The sequence below is a fragment of the Lissotriton vulgaris genome, chromosome 11 (assembly GCF_964263255.1).
Source record: "Lissotriton vulgaris chromosome 11, aLisVul1.2, whole genome shotgun sequence".
Lineage (NCBI taxonomy): Eukaryota > Metazoa > Chordata > Amphibia > Caudata > Salamandridae > Lissotriton > Lissotriton vulgaris.
Window position 1 is genome coordinate 725,099,888 of NC_141699.1, and position 10,054 is coordinate 725,109,941.

General features: G+C 46.9%; 1 pseudogene; it reads right to left on the reverse strand.

The window, feature by feature from the left end:
• Positions 1-9,776, reverse strand: part of LOC147683388 (uncharacterized) — a 67,082-nt pseudogene extending 57,306 nt beyond the window's left edge.
• Between the last annotated feature and the right edge of the window lie 278 nt (positions 9,777-10,054).

Here is a 10,054-nt window from a genome sequence, read left to right on the forward strand (position 1 = left end):
GAGAAAAATTTCATGCACATTATTGGTTATGGTATGTGTAATTATTGAAAAGGTGAATACTTTCACAATTCATGTATCATTTAAGTAAACCATTATAATATTAGTGTCAGTCTTTTCCAAATATTACCATTCTTGAGACCCTTGAATGCTCGGCCCTCTTGAGCAGTGAAACCCTGTGGACAGCAGTTCTTCCAGAAACAGATGACGCGGTGGTGCAGAGCATAACCCATAAGAAGAACCTCTTTCTCTCTCTCTCTACTCCCAACCCCCTTTCCCTTTGGGGACCCTGTGAGTGCAGTGTTTGTCTTCATTGCTGGGGGCGAGATTTTGATCGCTACCTTATCACTCTTGATCTAAAACCCCGTTCTGGTCGTCTGAACCTTTGTTGCCTGTCATTGAGGGAAGGAAGTGCATCTCTTACCAGGTTAGTTCAATCAATAATGAACTCCTCTCGGAAGAACCACAAACTACTTCTAGCTTTCAAAGGTTTATTATAAAGTCAGGATTAATTGCAAGTATAGGCATCTCAAAATGAGATTCACAAGATATACGGGCCCAACTACATACATGTGCTCTCTGAAAACCCTCAGACGAGCAAAGAAGACTACAAGTACCAGTTCTAAAAATAACAGGGCTGCAAGCATAGACACGTATTGTGATCTCTCCGTCATTTAGGGCTGGAGGGAAAATACAGGTTAGGCTGTCCCTACCCTGATCTGGATGGTATCCCTACTTAACAAAATCTCAACCTATCAAAAGGTGTCAGCTGTGAATGACTTCCTAAGAAGATCACCCACTCTTAGTCTCTTGGTGAAAACCTATACTCCTCCAGTCATGACCCCTCTCTGCCTACCCATCCGCTCTCTAAAGGGTCCTCAGGCATCTGCTCTAACTCCACCCAGGGGTGCTGTCCCTAATACAAAACGTACAACAACATTTGAGACGCCCCTCGTGAGACGCCCCTCACGTGGTGTTGCTTCTGGCTTTTTCCATGTTGCGCGTCTTTTGGGCCTCGTGCGTTAGAGTTGACCTTGCTTCTCAGACTCTTCTCCGGCCCGCCGATACCCCTTAAAACACTCCTGAACCCTCCTCCGTGTCTGTGCCAGGCTCCTGAACAAACCTCTATTCATTTCATTTATAATTGGATCCCCCCTTCTCTTGCAGACAGACATCTGCAGCTAGGATCCCAATTCTCATAAACTTCTAACGAAAGTTTGCAACATTCAAACCTTGGCACAAACTAATACGTGTAAATCAGAGTCGTTTAAACATTTCAGGCCTACAACATTTCTCATAACGATTATACTCTTCAAACCTTTCATTAATCAATATCATGTTAATACTCTAGTTTATGATTATGTAAACACATCTATAAAATATAAACCTATTAAACATGACTACTAAATAACATTAGTGCAATCCATATTGATGTGTGTAGACCCCTTTCCCAACTCTTTCAGCTCTGGCCATGAGGCCTATTCCTTTCTGTGCTTGACATTCTTTTCATTAGCAGCTACATAATATGGATCCGGATTAATCACGCCTAGTAAGGTTACTTTTTCACACAATTCTACATTAATTCCACTTCTATATAAAGTCCCTAGATTAACTACACATTTCAGGATATAAGTGAATATAATATCAGCACTCATGGCATTTCTCTTCATGATTTGTGCGTACTACAGGTAGGTGTGGTGCACTCATACATTTTATTCAGTTTGCGCTCTCTCAGTTCCCCCCTTTGATGACCTCTCGGGTCATCACTAACATTTAAACTGAAGTGATTGCTAATGTACCTCGTTTCTGCGTCTCTAGAGCCCTCAGGCTCCTGTACTGATTGTCTTGTATGGCAGCTAATCTCTGTAGCTGTTCCTCCCGGGCTCTTTCAAATCTCCTTGCTCTATACCATTTGAATGCCCTCACCAATCCCCACAACATGATCACGCAGATCAATATTATGATGATAGGTTTCAACACATACCACACGAAGCTCTTTCCTAAGGTAGTGAACCAACCTCCAACTTCACCCATTCCATGGCCCACTTTTTCCCACACATTTTCTCTACTCAGGTCTTCGATCTCCTTGTGGATATTGGTTATGTTCATGATAACCTTCTCCAGGGGCTTTGAATTGTCTGGAATGTAAGTGCAACATTCCTGGACCTTCAAAGCCTTACAGACTCCGCCCTCTTTTGCTAGCAGGACGTCTAATGCAAGACGGTTCTGAAGCACCATGGCCCTTATCGATTGCATCTCTCCTTCCACCAGCATTAAGGACCTAGCAGTGCTGGCAGACAATCGGTCTACGACTGTTGCCAGTCGCCTGATTTTGACATCATTGAGGATCAGTCCTAAAAGAGGAAAAACAGCTCCAAATACATCTCCTACCATTTCTGCATCTCCTAGGTCTCTTCTCCCCCTCGCTGAAGCCTTGCCCTCGATGATCTCTAAGTCTTGGGCATGATATATTTTGGGGAAGATAATCGCCAAGTAACATGATCCATACCAGTTATCAGGTAGTCTCACATAGGCATTTCTCCCACATACAAAATATACATTTGGAATCACTTGCATTCCTTTCAGGAAATCTTTTGTATAATATTCTAAATTGAAAGCATGTTCACAACTGACCTCTCCTACATATACGTTCTCATAATACGTTTTGGCTCTGTGAAGACATAACTTTCCTCTCTGCGTTTTATCCAAAGCTATTGGACCACTACTACCCTTTCTCTTATGTGTCTTCTCTTCCTCGGTCCAATCTGTTTTCCCTTGTCCTGATTTTTTCAAAATCTTTTGTCTTCTATATCGATCATCCACCTGCCCTATGAACTTCTTCTCGACTTCTGACACCTTGCATGTCAGGTTATTTCTGCGGGCATGTGAAGTATCTAAGGTAATCCAAGGAATGAAGAACTTGGCCAATCTGTCTTCACTCTTCCAGTAGTCCCATTTGTTCATCTGCTTGTAATTTGGGACTTCTGGTAACACTGAATCGTAATTGGAGAAATAGTATTCAAAACTATCTCTCCCATAAAATATACTAAGCAATAAGCTACATGTAATGCCATATGTCAGCGGGAGGTGGTGATATCTAATGCCTTCATCTACAGACGCCGGCAACTGCATGCAGACGTAGCAGTCCTTAACCTCCATGGCATCCACGTATTCATACAAAAGTTTAGCGTAAGCATTTGACCTAAAGTCGCCTTGGGACTCATCCACATGTAACCTACGGGCTTCTGCTGCTAATAACGCTTTCTCCTGTATGTTTTCCCCCTCCTTACCAGCAACAGTGGGTTTTGGTGTCACTACAGGTTTTTCATCGGTTACCTTTGCCTCACTCTCATGTCCCATAACATACGATACTGTGACTACTAAAGTTATTAGAAGTATTACTCCTACTATTAGTGTGCCTATTATACATTTGGCTCTACGATTTGGGGTGCCGGCTTCCATTTCGTCAGACAGTAGGATTCTCTCTTTTCTTTCAACACAAGTTCTTCTCCTCTCGTTCCTTTACAGTCTTTTTGCTCCTTCAGTTTTTAGAACCACACAACTGGAAGCTGACAACCTCCTTTGCAAAAGTCTTTTAAAGCTTTAACACAGACAACCCTAGCCCTTCTCCGTCAACTAAAAGGAAGGTCCCTAAGATTCTCTGCTTCCTAGGCGCTAGGTAATCTTCTTTTTCTTGCTTATTTACAAAGTCTTTAAGCATCAACTATAAGGTTTGCTCCTGCGGCTTGGACAGCATAGTTCAATATTTCCAAACGAAGAACGTGCTCTTCATGGCTAGTTATCTTTGTTCCAAAGTCGGGGAATTGCAATTCTGTGAAAAACATGTGCTTTAACTTGCTGAGGCGGGGAGGGTTGGGGAGTGTAAACGTTAGTGACCCTTCTGCTTCGACTCCGGGTACTAACAGCTGTACTTCCACTGTGATGATGGGTTCAGAGCTGGACACCAGCACCGCTCTGATCCTCCCAGTCGCTCGTTCCCAAGACATCTGTCGCCAGATATGTCCACTCAGGGGTGGCGTATCTTCTATTAGGCACACGCACTCTTCTTGACCTTCTTAGATCTGGTGCTTCAGCGCCCTGAGCACCTTCTTCCAGGTCTGAGTCTTCGGATATTGGAGGAAGGGTTCTCTCTGGAGTCGACCTCAGGCTTGAACTCGGTCTTTGAGGCCAGCTGGCTTCTCCACGTCTTGCCCTTCTACTCCTTGTCCTTCTGCTTTGCTCTCGCTCTCTTTCAGCCTGGTCAGTGTCTGATTCGTACTCCCAGCTACTTTCGCCTTCAGTAGCGTCGTCCGTTTCGCTGTTGTACTGACCGTCCTCAGGCTGGTCAGACTCATTCCCTGCTTCTTCTGGCACCTCTACAGCTTGGCTGGTCCCCTCTATGGCTTCTCGGTCCGCAGCTGGACTTCTATCCGAGAGGGGAGCTGTGTCTTCCAGAGGTGCCGGAACCCTCCGCGTATGCGACGCGTGGATCCAATTGGACAGGCCTCCCACCTTTACTGCAGTGTTCGTGATCAGGATGATCTGGTAGGGCCCACGCCAACGAACATCCAGGCAGCTTCTTCTGACGTGCTTTCGCACAAGCACCCAGTCACCAGGGCACAGGTCGTGGCACAGGTCCTGGCACGACGGAACCTCGGCAGCCTGCACCTGAAGGGACACAGAATGAATGGCGTCAGACAGCCCCTTACAATAGTCCAGGATCATATCATCTGTGATGTTTAACAATGCAGCAGTTGGTACAGACGGCAACCTCATTGCTCTCCCCATTAACACCTCGTGCGGTGATAGTCCCGTTCTTCTGTCTGGGGTACTACGGAGGCTCATAAGGACCAATGGCAGAGCATCAGGCCAACTCAGGGACGTTGATGAACACATCTTTGCAATCCGAGCCTTTATAGTACTATTTATCTGCTCCACGATTCCTGATGCTTCTGGTCGGTAACTACAGTGCAATTTCTGGTCTATATTCAGGGCCGCACAAATCATATTCACAAGCTCGCTGTTGAAATGCGTTCCCCTGTCTGATTCCAAGGAGGCCGGCACCCCGAACCTTGGGATGAGTTCCCTAAGCAGTAACTTGGCTACTGTGAGGGTGTCACACCTACGTGTAGGGTACGCCTCGATCCATCTGGAAAATACGCAAACAACCACCAAAACATAACGAAGGCTGTTGCACCTTGGCAGTTCAATAAAATCTAACTGCATCCTGTTGAATGGACCTCCAGACCTCCCTATGTGGCTCAATGTAACTGGTGTTCTCTTCCCTACATTCAACTGCTGGCATGTCACACAACGCTGGCACACTGTTTCGGCTGCTACTCTGAACTTAGGGTTATACCAGGTCTGTCTGAATACCCTCAGCATAGCATCCCTACCTAAGTGTACTGGACCATGGATTTGTCTAGCCATTGGGCTCACCATCTCATTGGGTAACACTGCCCTTCCATCTGCCGAAACCCAGAAATGAGCTTCACCCACCACACATCCTGCCTTTTCCCACATTTGCTTTTCGAAATCTGATGCGTTTTCCTGCATGCATTTCAGCTCATCCCAAGAGTCGACAGTTTCCAATATCATGGCTAATTCAGTTCTTACATTTATTCCGCCCACTTCCACCTCTGTGAAAGAGTACCCTTGTTCTGCGCAGTACCTCGCAACTTCGTCGGCATATCTATTGCCTTGTGACACGAAGTCCATGTTCCTAGTATGTGCGGTAAATTTTACAACTGCGATACCTGCTGGACATTGCAAAGCCTCTAACAACAAACGCACAAACTCTCCATTGCGAATGGGAGAGCCTGAAGAGGTCATGAAACCTCTTTGAGACCATAACTGCCCGTAATCGTGAACTACCCCGTAACCATATTGGCTGTCAGTGTATATGGTGACTCGAATTTGGTTGCTTGCCAGGCAGGCACGCGTCAATGCAATAATCTCGGCTACCTGAGCGGAGTGTACTCCTTCCAGGCATCCAGCTTCCACAATTCCAGTAATTGTACAAACAGCGTATGCTGCTCTCAACTGCCCAACTTCGTCTCTTACACATGAGCCATCGACAAAGAAAATTTCATCGGGGTCAGTCAGTGGCTCATCCACGATGTCAGGTCTCGGTTTGGTGCATAGTTCAGTCACATCGAGGCAGTCATGGTCTGTACATTCATCATCATCGATATCATTTGGGAGTGGCATCAAGGTAGCAGGGTTCAAAACAGAGCATCTCTTAAGGGTCACGTTCTCTGCAGCAAGAATGACTTGCTCATAGCGCGTGAGCCTGCTGTTGGTCAGATGCTGAGTTTTGGTCCTGGTCATCAACAGTTCAACAGAATGGGGCACGTATACCTCTAACGGGTGCCCCATTACGATGTTCTCACAGCGTTCAATACTGACACCTGTTGCAGCAACGGACTTGAGACATCTGGGCAACGCTGCGGCTACTGGGTCTAAAGTAGCCGAGAAATAGGCAACTGGTCTACGGGCATTTCCGTGAATTTGGACCAACACAGACAACGCACAACCCTCTCTCTCACAACAATAAAGCAAGAATGGTTTATCGTAATCAGGCATTCCCAGAGCAGGAGCACGACACAGGTCCTCTCTCAGCTGCAGGAACGCCATCAAACAGTCTTTGTCCCATGGTACCGGATCGCTCACCTCCTTGTGCGTCAGTTTTTGCAAGGGTTTTGCTTTCAGTGAAAAGTTCGCGATCCACTGTCGGCAATAACCCACCATCCCTAGGAACATCCTGACCTCTCTCTGTGTTTTAGGCGCATTCATTTTCATGATCGCCTCTATCCTGTCTGGGGACACTTTTCGCTTGCCTTTCTCAATTCTGTGCCCCAAGTACTGCACCTCTGTCAGGCAGTACTGCAATTTTCCCGGGGACACCTTGTGCCCATTCTCAGCTAGGTGATTTAACAAGGCAATGGAGTCCTCCCTGCAAGCCTCCTCTGTTTCTGACGCCACAAGTAGGTCGTCTATGTACTGGACCAGAACTGACTTCTGGGGCAGCACTAGACTTTCAAGATTTTTCTTCAGAAGCTGATTGAAGATCGATGGGCTCTCTGTATACCCCTGGGGGATACGACACCATGTTAGGACGCGACCTTCCAGCTTAAATGCGAAAAGAAAATGGCTCTCCTCGTCCAAAGGGATCGAAAAGAAGGCCTGACACAGGTCTATCACAGTAAACCACTCAGCTTGGAACGGTATCTGAAACAGTATCACTGATGGATTCGGTACCACTGGACAACATGAAACGACTATGTTATTAATCTTTCGAAGGTCCTGCACTATTCTGAATTTCCCATTTGGTTTCTGCAAACCCATTATCGGGGAGTTACATGGACTACCCACGATTTCCTTCAGTATTCCCTGCTTAATCATAGACTCGATCACGGGCTTTATTCCTGCAATCGTTTCTGGAGTTAATTTATATTGGGGTGTTCTTGGGAACTCAGCATGCGGTTTCACTACGATTTTCACTGGGTCCACCCCCTTGACCAGTCCAATCTCTTCCCCAGTGAAATCCCACACTTCTGGTGCCACTGTCTCTCTCAGATCCCATGGGAGCTCGTCCACAGTCAAAGTGGGATACAGCTCCACACATATTCTTGAATTTGCGACTTTGAAGTCAGCATCATCGTCATTGGTCAATACCTCCACTCCCTGTGGTGTGCAGTATATTGTACAATTTAATTTGCACAAAAGGTCTCTTCCTAGCAGACATACAGGACTCGAATCGCAAACCACAAACTGATGCTCATCGCTGTATTTCCCTATCTTCACCTGCACTGGTTCGGTCAACGGGCTTGTTATTCTCCTGTTTGCGACCCCCACCACTTGTATGGTCTCTCCAGACATGGGCAGACCTGGAACTGCGGCTGACCTAATCGTGGATCGAGTGGCTCCTGTGTCCACTAGGAAGGTCGTGGGGCACCCTGCCACTTCGGCCTCGACATAGGGTCCCCTTTGGTCCACTTCTAAGGCTGCCCCGAGGGTGCAGTCTTCTCTTTCCACTCTCCGTCCAGTTAGCGGATCAACGTAATAGCATTCTTCTCCTCCTACAAACAGAGGCATCTGTCTATATGTCTTACCCATGGTCCCTACTCTAAGTGGCTGAGGGAACTGGGCTCGTGGAGGAGGGGTCCCCCCTTTGAGCACCTTTCCTTGGTATGGCGTTACCCCTCTCGCAGGTGTACTTTGGACCTCTTCCTCCTCTATCTCCTGCTCCCCAATTTCAACGTTGTAGGGACACTCGCGTTTCCAATGCCCTACCTCGTTACACTGGTGGCACCGGGTCGTCTTTTTCAATGTGGCTATGTCTACCCTAGGTCTAAAGGTGGTATTCTCCTCATTGCCCTTGTTCTGACTATACTGTTTCTTTCCCCCAGTTCCTGTTCCCTGTTGCTGTTGCCCACCCTTACCAGCTGACTGCATCTGTACCACCATTAATTTCTCCTTTAGCTTCTTTGCCTTCGAGTCAATCTCATCCCAGCAATACCTAGCATATCGCAGGATCTCGTCCAGCGGTTTACTTTGCCAACAAATCGAATGTTGCTGAATCATCAAACTAATATCCGGTCTCAGACCCAATACAAATTTAGACACAAACTGCCCTATGTCTTTGGGGTCCATTACGTCCAACCCACTATACTGTTTAAACGCTTTCAGCAATCTCTCATAATATTCATGAACTGTTTCTTTGGGTTCCTGTCTGGTTCGATCTATTTAGACCCAGTCTATGTCCTGCATTGGCACCTTGTCTTTCAGCCACGTCATCACTCTCTCATATTTTACCATGACAGTCTCGGACGGGCCATTAGTCCGTGCATCTCTCTCTGGTTCAGCTGTGGGCCACTCATCACTAACCTTACATGCGGTCCACAAATCTCCGGGTACCACAATGTCAAACAGAGTGTTCAGATCTATCCATAAGACCTTGGAGATTTTTACAAACCTCTCCACTTGTTTATACCACTCGACTGGGTTCTCCCTCAACTTGGGGAAGGAATTAGTAAAGGCTGCTAAATCCCCCCTACTCCATGGCACATGCACATAGTTCCCGTTTGCAACCTCACGCAAAGGGTATGCCTCTATTCTCTGCAATCCTCCAGGTGTCATACCAAGCATGCTTCTCCTGACGGTCCCTTTCTTGGACCACCTTTCCTCCCATTTATCTAGTGCCCTCCATGTCCTTATTCCTGTGATCAGTTCCCTTATGTGTGTTTTTAACCCTATTGTTCTTCTCTCATCTAAGTCTCGATCTGTATAATGTAACCTGTGGTTACCCTGTAATGCTTTGGTCCTCGATAGGTCTACCATATATTTGCCTGCTAGTTCAACTAATTTCTCGTGGATTGTTCTCGCCTTTCGAGTGATGTCCTTTGCCATGAACAGTATTTCATCCTGCTCATACATTTCCATTCTTTCCAACGGCAAGGTACCATCCACCATGTCATCCAGATCTGACTTTAAGCTGGCGACATCGAGTCTTTTGGCTTTTATCTCAGCTCGCAGAATGTCTTTCGAAGGGGGTTCACTGGCCTCTCTACCATCCCAACTCCGAGCCCTACGCTTGGGCTCAGGAGAGTTAAGGAGAGTTCTCCCTTGCTCCCATCTCTCTAGGTCCCATGCTCGGCCATCCGATCTTGGAAGGTGATGGAACACGGGCCTGTTACCCCCAATCTTATTTTGTCCACTCTCTCTTTCTTTTCTCTCTCCACGGTAGGATTCCCTGCTATTCTCCCTCCGGTCACCATTCTCTCTCTGTCTAGTGTCACTCAGTATCTGGTAAGATCCTTCTCGGTTCCCCATATTCCCTGGACTGCACTCTGGTCCATAATCACAGGGGCTATGGCGAAGCCTCTCGTAACTCCCATTCTGTTCACCGTTGTCAGGCACACAGTGGGTACACTTAAAGCTGTCTCTGTACTCCTGTGTTCTCCTGTCTCCTTCACTATGTATTGGGCGGGACACCCCCCCACACTCAGGGCTCCTGCTTTCCAGATCTGGTCTACCTCCACTCCTGGTATGATGG